Source organism: Chenopodium quinoa, unplaced genomic scaffold, assembly GCF_001683475.1.
Source record: "Chenopodium quinoa cultivar QQ74 unplaced genomic scaffold, ASM168347v1, whole genome shotgun sequence".
Taxonomy (NCBI): Eukaryota; Viridiplantae; Streptophyta; class Magnoliopsida; order Caryophyllales; family Amaranthaceae; genus Chenopodium; species Chenopodium quinoa.
In genome coordinates, this window is record NW_018742541.1 from 1,693,761 (window position 1) to 1,701,800 (window position 8,040).

General features: G+C 35.2%; 1 long non-coding RNA gene across 1 annotated transcript in view; it reads left to right on the plus strand.

Moving 5' to 3' along the window:
- The window catches only part of LOC110720154, a 44,755-nt gene extending 39,258 nt beyond the window's left edge, over nt 1-5,497 (plus strand). The window contains exon 3 of the long non-coding RNA XR_002511288.1: nt 5,466-5,497. This is a non-coding gene — a long non-coding RNA (uncharacterized LOC110720154). The remainder of the gene's footprint in view (nt 1-5,465) is intronic.
- The last annotated feature ends 2,543 nt before the right edge of the window (nt 5,498-8,040 follow it).

The following is an 8,040-nucleotide window of genomic DNA, read 5'->3' on the forward strand; positions in this document are numbered from 1 at the left end:
TATGCCTAAAGTCGTACTAGGTCAATTCCGATTAAAAGAAGAAAAAAAAACTTTATTGACTCGAATTAATTAATTAATTAATTAGGCAAAGTTCTTTATGTCATTAATTTTAATCTCAACATAAATCAACAAACGGTTAAGAGAAAATAGAATATATATGCACAACAAATAATGCACAATTAGTCAAGTAAGCACAATATGATGCAATGAGTTCGCAACCTAACCATGGCTCTAGTTCTCTAAAGTTCGGGATATGGTTTAGTCAAATAGGGTCCATGGTTAATTGTCCAGATGCACTGCGTAGAAGCCTAACCGTGAAGGGTTAACGCGTGTGGATAGAACACCGCGAGTTTTTAGAAAAAAAAAACTCACTTCCATGGTTTGGTGAATTCAACCTCTCAGATGTACCCTTTGTTGCCAGGAGCGTTCAATCAGGTAGATAGAGCATGAATTCCCAGAGGGTTATGTCCATATGTTGAACACATATGGGTTTCAGAAAAGTGAGAAAAAATTCAATCAGGAAGTAGGATCGAGCAAACAATACGAAAAACCGGTCGAAATTAGAACGCATATTTCTGGCTCGGTATTGGGGGAAATTGGCGCCAGCAAACAGAGACTGGCGCCAACTTTTAACTGTAGCGCCTGGCGCCAATACTGGCATCTGGCGCTACGGCAAAAAGTGTGGCGCTAAGCTCTGGACCCTGACGCTACTTCCCACATGCCTCAGCAGCTTTCTGCGCTCAATAAAATCATCCAGTTTCGCGCGGTGTTATTTCAGTCCTAGTTGTGAAAGACATTTCTCAAATTTCCTACGTGTAAAATCCTATGTTTTTTACTCATTACAGATAGTCGTTCCAATGAGAACCTTTTTATGCATATGACAATAATGTTAATCAAAATTACGCACATGAAATACTTAGAACTTTTCGAGTCTCATCCACTCATTCTAAATCATTGCCGAAACAAATTCAGGAATTAAAATAGAAATCCTCCCCAGAAGAGTCGCCAAAAACTGTAGGAAATAATTTCAAGCCTTTAAATCCCACTAGCTTGAACCCCACTGTGATCATACACTAAAGTACGTTGGCGTCCAAAAGGGAAGAAGATAGAGCAAAAGAGTCGCCAACAAGTTTTTAAGAAACTTGTAAACCATCACGAGGTGAAGGTTACACCCCTTAACGATCCAAGAGATCGTCAACTCCATAAGGTCATGAACCAAATAAGGGTTCGGGGATGATGGTACAAATCCAACCTAAAAGAGATTGAACCTGCCCTAATAATAGGCCTCTACTTTATTCTGCTCGTATTCATGTGCGCTTTCTGACTAACATACAATCAATAGATTAACCCTAAACCTGTTTAATCTATGTTGGTTGAATTTAATGCACAAATAAACTATTATTGGCGATCACTTGAATTATAATCAAAGTTAACCTAACAAGATTATTAATTATCTTATTAAGCGTGATTACAAGTACCAAATTCCATTTAAGCATGCAATAAAAGGTGTGATCAAGCAATAAAGAATATAAAATATGATACATATCAAGCAACATAATAAATAATCAATATCATGAATAATAATTATAATAATTATAATAATAATATCAATCATAATCTTGTTAAAGCATAGCAAGATCCTAGGCATGATACTAACAAGATTAATAACAAACCCTAGCATGTCACTAAACAATAAAAATCAAAGCTTTAGCCCTAACATGATACTAACATGAATTAATATTAGGAAGAACATAGGAAGCATCACAAGAATCATATTTAATATTAAAATTACCCTAGACATGATACTAGGAGTCAAAATAACAATGTAAATATGATTTCTACATCATAAAATCAATTAATCTTTAAAGTACTTACTTGGATGCCTCGTACCTCTTTCTAATAACAAAATACAAACGTTAGTAACTTCAAGGAAAAACAATAATCAAAACAATTAAATTAAATAATTAAAATAGAGATTTGGGACCAAACCCTCAGAAATTAAAACCTTTCACGTCTAGGGCGAAGGCAACTTCGAATATGGCTAGGTGTTTCTAGATCTTGTGAATGCGGAATTTTGTATTAAAAAAGCAAAGTAGAAAGAATGCATGAATTAATGTTATTGAAAATTGATGAATGAATGATGTAGAAAAGAATTGAATTGATGAATAATTTGAATGAAGAAAGTTGATTATTGGTAATTGAATATTGATAAACTGATTGTTGATGAATGAAACCGGAGTTTTTGATACGATATTTATAGAAAAAACCATCCAAAAAGATAATTTATCAAAACAAAGTCTGAAGACCACAAAAAACACCTTGGCGCCAGCCTTGGCTCATTGGCGTCAGGACCAGTGGCTAGCGCCAGGCGCCAATGGCTGGCGTCTGGCGCCAATCCTGATTCCAGGCGCCAAGGCCTGGGGTTGGACGCCAAATTGGATTTCAACGCGTTTTCGAAAATCTGATAAATTTCCCGTACTGGAAGATAAAATAATATAATTTCAATCGAAAATGCTATTTGATCTAATTAAAACTCTGAAGAGTCCTAATTGAATTAAGAATGATAAAACCTTCTAGAATGTTCTAGAAAACCAAAACCATTCCTAATTGCATTAGGAATGATAAATCATATTAGGCCCTCCTCTAGATCATTGGGCCGTACTTAAAGCTCGAACCGGTCCCAGTTTAGTAAATTGGCCATAACTTCCTCAATATTCATCGGAATTGGGCTTATAATATATCGTTGGAAAGGTCTTTGCAAGCCCCATCCAACTACACCACTATTGGACCCATATCATGGACCAACCAAACTGTATTGGCTGTTTTCTTAAAATAAAGTTTTCAAAAACAGAGAGAAGAGAAAAGAAAAGAAATAAAACTTTCCGCAACACTAGACCTTTCCACACTTTCGTTTCATTCGATTATGACTCGACGTGAAAGGTACTCATCACTGGGTTTGGTTTTGGGGAGACACAAATGGGTGTCCACAGAAGCCCCCACTTTGACTGAGTTTGGAGAAACGCAAGTTTCGAAAACGAAAGCCAAAGTATTGATAGGGACGGAGAATGATTCAAAACGTTCTACGATCCTAAATCAATCTGATAACGCTGATACCTGCAAAACTAGCGTTAGTACTTTAGTGTATGATCACAGTGGAGTCGCCAAAAATTGTGGGGAATAGTTTCAAGCCTTTAAAATCCCACTAGCTTGAACCCCACTGTGATCATACACTAAAGTACGGTGGCGTCCAAAAGGGAAGAAGATAGAGCAAAAGAGTCGCCAACAAGTTTTTAAGGAACTTGTAAACCATCACGAGGTGAAGGTTACACCGCTTAACGATTCAAGAGATCGTCAACTCCATAAGGTCATGAACCAAATAAGGGTTCAGGGATGAAGGTACAAATCCAACCTAAAAGAGATTGAACCTGCCCTAATAATAGGCCTCTACTTTATTCTGCTCGTATTCATGTGCGCTTTCTGACTAACATACAATTAATAGGATTAACCCTAAACCTGTTTAATCTATGTTGGTTGAATATTAATGCACAAATAAACTATCATTGGCGATCACTTGAAATTATAATCACAATTAACCCTAAACAAGATTATTAATATCTTATTAAGCGTGATTGCAAATACAAATTCCCTTTAACATGCAATAAAAGGTGATCAAGCAATAAAGAATAAATAAGCATCAAGCAACATAATCAATAATAATTATGAAGAATAATAATAATCATATCATAATAATAATCATAATCATCATAAATAAAATAATCATCCTCAAAATAATAATAAATTATAACAATTATAATCATAATCATGTTCATGTTAATATTAAAGCATAATAAAAATAGCAAGATCCTAGGCATGATACTAACAAGATTAATAACAAACCCTAGAATGTCACTAAACAATAAAAATCAAATCTTTAGCCCTAACATGATACTAACATGAATTAATATTAGGAAGAACATAGGAAGCATCGTACTTTTAATCATACTTAATATTAAAATTACCTTAGACATGATACTAGGAATATCATAATAACAATATAAACATGATTTCTACATCATAAATCAATAAAATCAATTAAAGTGCTTACTTGGATGTCTCGTACCTCTTTCTAATAACAAAATACACACGTTAGTAACTTCAAGGAAAATAATAAACCAAACAATTAAATTAAATAATTGAAATAGAGATTTGGGACCAAACCCTCAGAAATTAAAACCTTTCACGTCTAGGGCGAAGGCAACTTCGAATATGGCTAGGTGTTTCTAGATCTTGTGAATGCGGAATTATTTATAAAAGAAAAAGTTTAGTTTAGAAAGGATGAATATTGATGAAAGTTGATGAATGAAGAGATGAATGAAAAGGATTATTGAAAGAGATGAATGCTAATTGATGAATAATTTGTGAATGAAGAGAGTTGATGAAAACTTAAGAATAAAGAGAATCGGTGAACGATAGATGTAGATAGTTGGTAATTGGTGAATTGGTTAACCAAAACGGAGTTTTTGATACGATATTTATAGAGAAAATCATCCAAAAAAGATAATTTATCAAAACAGAGTCTGAAGACCACAAAAACACCTTGGCGCCAGGACCAGTGGCTAGCGCCAGGCGCCAATGGTGGCGTCTGGCTCCAATCCTGATTCCAGGCGCCAAGGCCTGGGGTTGGACGCCAAATCGGATTTCAACACGTTTTCGAAAATCTGATAAATTTCCCGTACTGGAAGATAAAATAATATAATTTCAGTCGAAAATGCTATTTGATCTAATTAAAACTCTGAAGAGTCCTAATTGAATTAAGAATGATAAAACCTTCTAGAATGTTCTAGAAAACCAAAACCATTCCTAATTGCATTAGGAATGATAAATCATATTAGGCCCTCCCCTAGATCATTGGGTCGTACTTAAAGCTCGCACCGGGCCCAGTTTAGTAAATTGGACATAACTTCCTCAATATTCATCGGAATTGGGCTTATAATATATCGTTGGAAAGGTCTTTGCAAGCCCCATCCAACTACACCACTATTGGACCCATATCATGGACCAACCAAACTGGATTGGCTGTTTTCTTAAAATAAAGTTTTCAAAAACAGAGAGAAGAGAAAAGAAAAGAAATAAAACTTTTCGCAACACTAGACCTTTCCACACTTTCGTTTCATTCGATTATGACTCGACGTGAAAGGTACTCATCACTAGGTTTGGTTTTGGGGAGACACAAATAGGTGTCTACACTTGTCTGTGTGACTATGTACTTGTTTCCTTTTGTGCTCTATTCTGTATAGGATATACCTAACTAAATGATGTTTATTTTCTATTGGACAGGATATAAGATGGCATCCCTACACCCGAGAGTTTTTTGCCAGACCACCTCCATGACCAGATTAGATGTTGTACGTTCGTTGGACCTCTGTTTTCCTATGACCACGTGCACCATCATCGTCCGCATGTAGTGGCAGCGCAGTTCCAGGTTCTTGGCGACATTGATATAGACGTTGCTGAATCTGAGCTCAAGCCTATAAAGGTGAAGAAATTCTCACATCTGTCTTTTCATGATACATTTTATGATACATTTTAATCCTGATTTACATTGCTATTGATATACATTCATATATCACCTTTATGATACATTTTATTATTATTGATATACATTTTATGATACATTTTATGAGCTCAAGCGTATAAAGGTGAAGAAATTCTCACATCTGTCCACATTAGTATTTCTCCCTACTTCTAGTCTTTTCATGATTCATTTTAATCAGTTTTCAGCTACTCTTAACTCGTTGTATTGCGTCATCTATGCTATTACCTCTTATGTGTCCCCCTCTCCACTTTCCCTCCTACTAGTATCTAGTATCTGTGTGTTGTCCCTCCCTAGTTATGCAAGATATTGCTCTACACTTATTCTGCTTCTTCTGTTCTTGTGTATTTTTTAGTATCACCAATATTTTTTGCATCATGATATTACCCTGTTCTAATTTATTTGTTACCCTGCTTTTCATGTTTTTTACTTTGTTTATTCATTCGACTTGCACCTTATTGCTACTATTCTTACTATTACTTGCACTTTAAAGGTGAAGAGAAATAAAGGCCCAAATGTGATTAATTTCAAGAAGCACTATGAGAGGGAGTTGCATCTGTGGGGCGAGATGGATAGGCGATTGGCGCAAATTTTTAGGGTTCCAACATCCACAGGAGCCACAAATGACGACCACGCCTCCACTTTGCGTAACATTGATTCAGGAGCCACAAATGACCACTACGCCTCCACTTCGGATACCATCGATGCGAATGACAACACTTTTGTAATCACTGAAACCCCTCCTCATGACTCCACTCCTGTAATTTCTCAAACCCCTCCTCACAACTCCACTCTTGTAATCACTCCAACCCCTCCTCGTGACTCCACTCCTTTAATCACTCCAACCCCTCCTCATGACTTCACTCCCGTAATCAATCAAACCCCTGATGTAATCCCTCAAATCCATGACATCCCCCATCAGGAGAGCCCCCGTCAGGACACTCCTCAACCTGAAGCAAGGGGAATAAGGATGCGTGGTTTGCCGAATCCCGTAGCAATTCTAAATGACAAGCGAAAACCAAAACTCAAAATACCATTTACATTTCCAACAGGACATATAGAGAAAAAACAAGTTATTTTTATTGGTTTTTGCATGAATTTAATATACACTAAGCCCCATATAAAGGTTAAAGCCACAGATAAAGCATATATTTCTAAGTCAGCTTCCAATTATCAGGTAATTGTGAATTTTCTAGCAATTGCATTGCCTTCCAAAATAATCCGAAAGCAATATGTTTTGTACCATAACATTGTCATCTGATGATGAGGGTGTGCTGGTTTTTCTTACTCCCTTTTCCTCAATAACTTATAATTGTGTTTCATCAACAATTATAATAGAATCACCTGATGATGAGGGAATACAATCAACAATTTTCAGTGCAGTAGTTTGTTTTAATGCAATCTACTTTTCTGCTTTGGATTATGATTATGATTATAGTTATTGTTGAAGTTAACTCATTAAGTTCATTTAAGGTGAAATCGAACTTGAATTTTTAACTCTCCCTGCTGCAGTGATATATGCATTTTAATAATGTGTTGATAAATTTTTGTGTGGGTTGAATTCGATGGAACTTTAGTTTGGCATGATGAGTAATTGGGCTTTATTCAAGTTCATATGACCTATGTTTGAGAATAGGTTGCTAAAGTGCTCTACATATTAGTAGCTTTGCAATGACAATGATATGCTGTGATTTATACTTGATCTCTTGGAATATGATTATAGTTTGAAGTTCGTTTTATTGGAATTCTTTGGGGGATTGATTGAACACTAACTTGTAAGGTGAAATCCAATGTGAGTTTGTGTTTCATCAACAATTATAATAGAATCACCTGATGATGAGAGTGTGGGCATAGCTCAGTTAGTTAAAGTTTCCATTTCCTCATTTTTTTTTTTAATATTATTCATATCCATAACACTGCACCTTGTTTTGCCTTTGACGCCGACGCCGAATAAGGGTAATATAGATGAACATAGATACTAATTTATTTTGAGGTAACATGATTAAGGGTAATATACCTACACCCCCCTGTAATGTTCTATTTTGATTTCCTCATTTTTTTTTATAATATTCATATCCATAACACTACACCTTGTTTTGCCTAGGACGCCAACAACGTTATTGATGAAGCCGGTTGAGGATGGCGCTGTACTGCACCTTGTTATGCTGCTAATATTTGTGTCTTTATTGTAAATTTATTGTCAATATGATTTTAATTTATAATTGGGTTGAATACTTGAATTTTTTATTTTAGTTGAGTTTTTGATTATGAACGTTCAATATTTGAATTACTGATGACGAACTAATGGTTTATGAAGTACTATATAATATTTGATTATTGGTACTTATTATTTTATTATTTCTTTTGCTTAATTATTTCGTACTAATAAAATACGTATTTGTAGTTACTTGCACCCTATTGAATTTTAGATTTTTTTTCATGGTTTA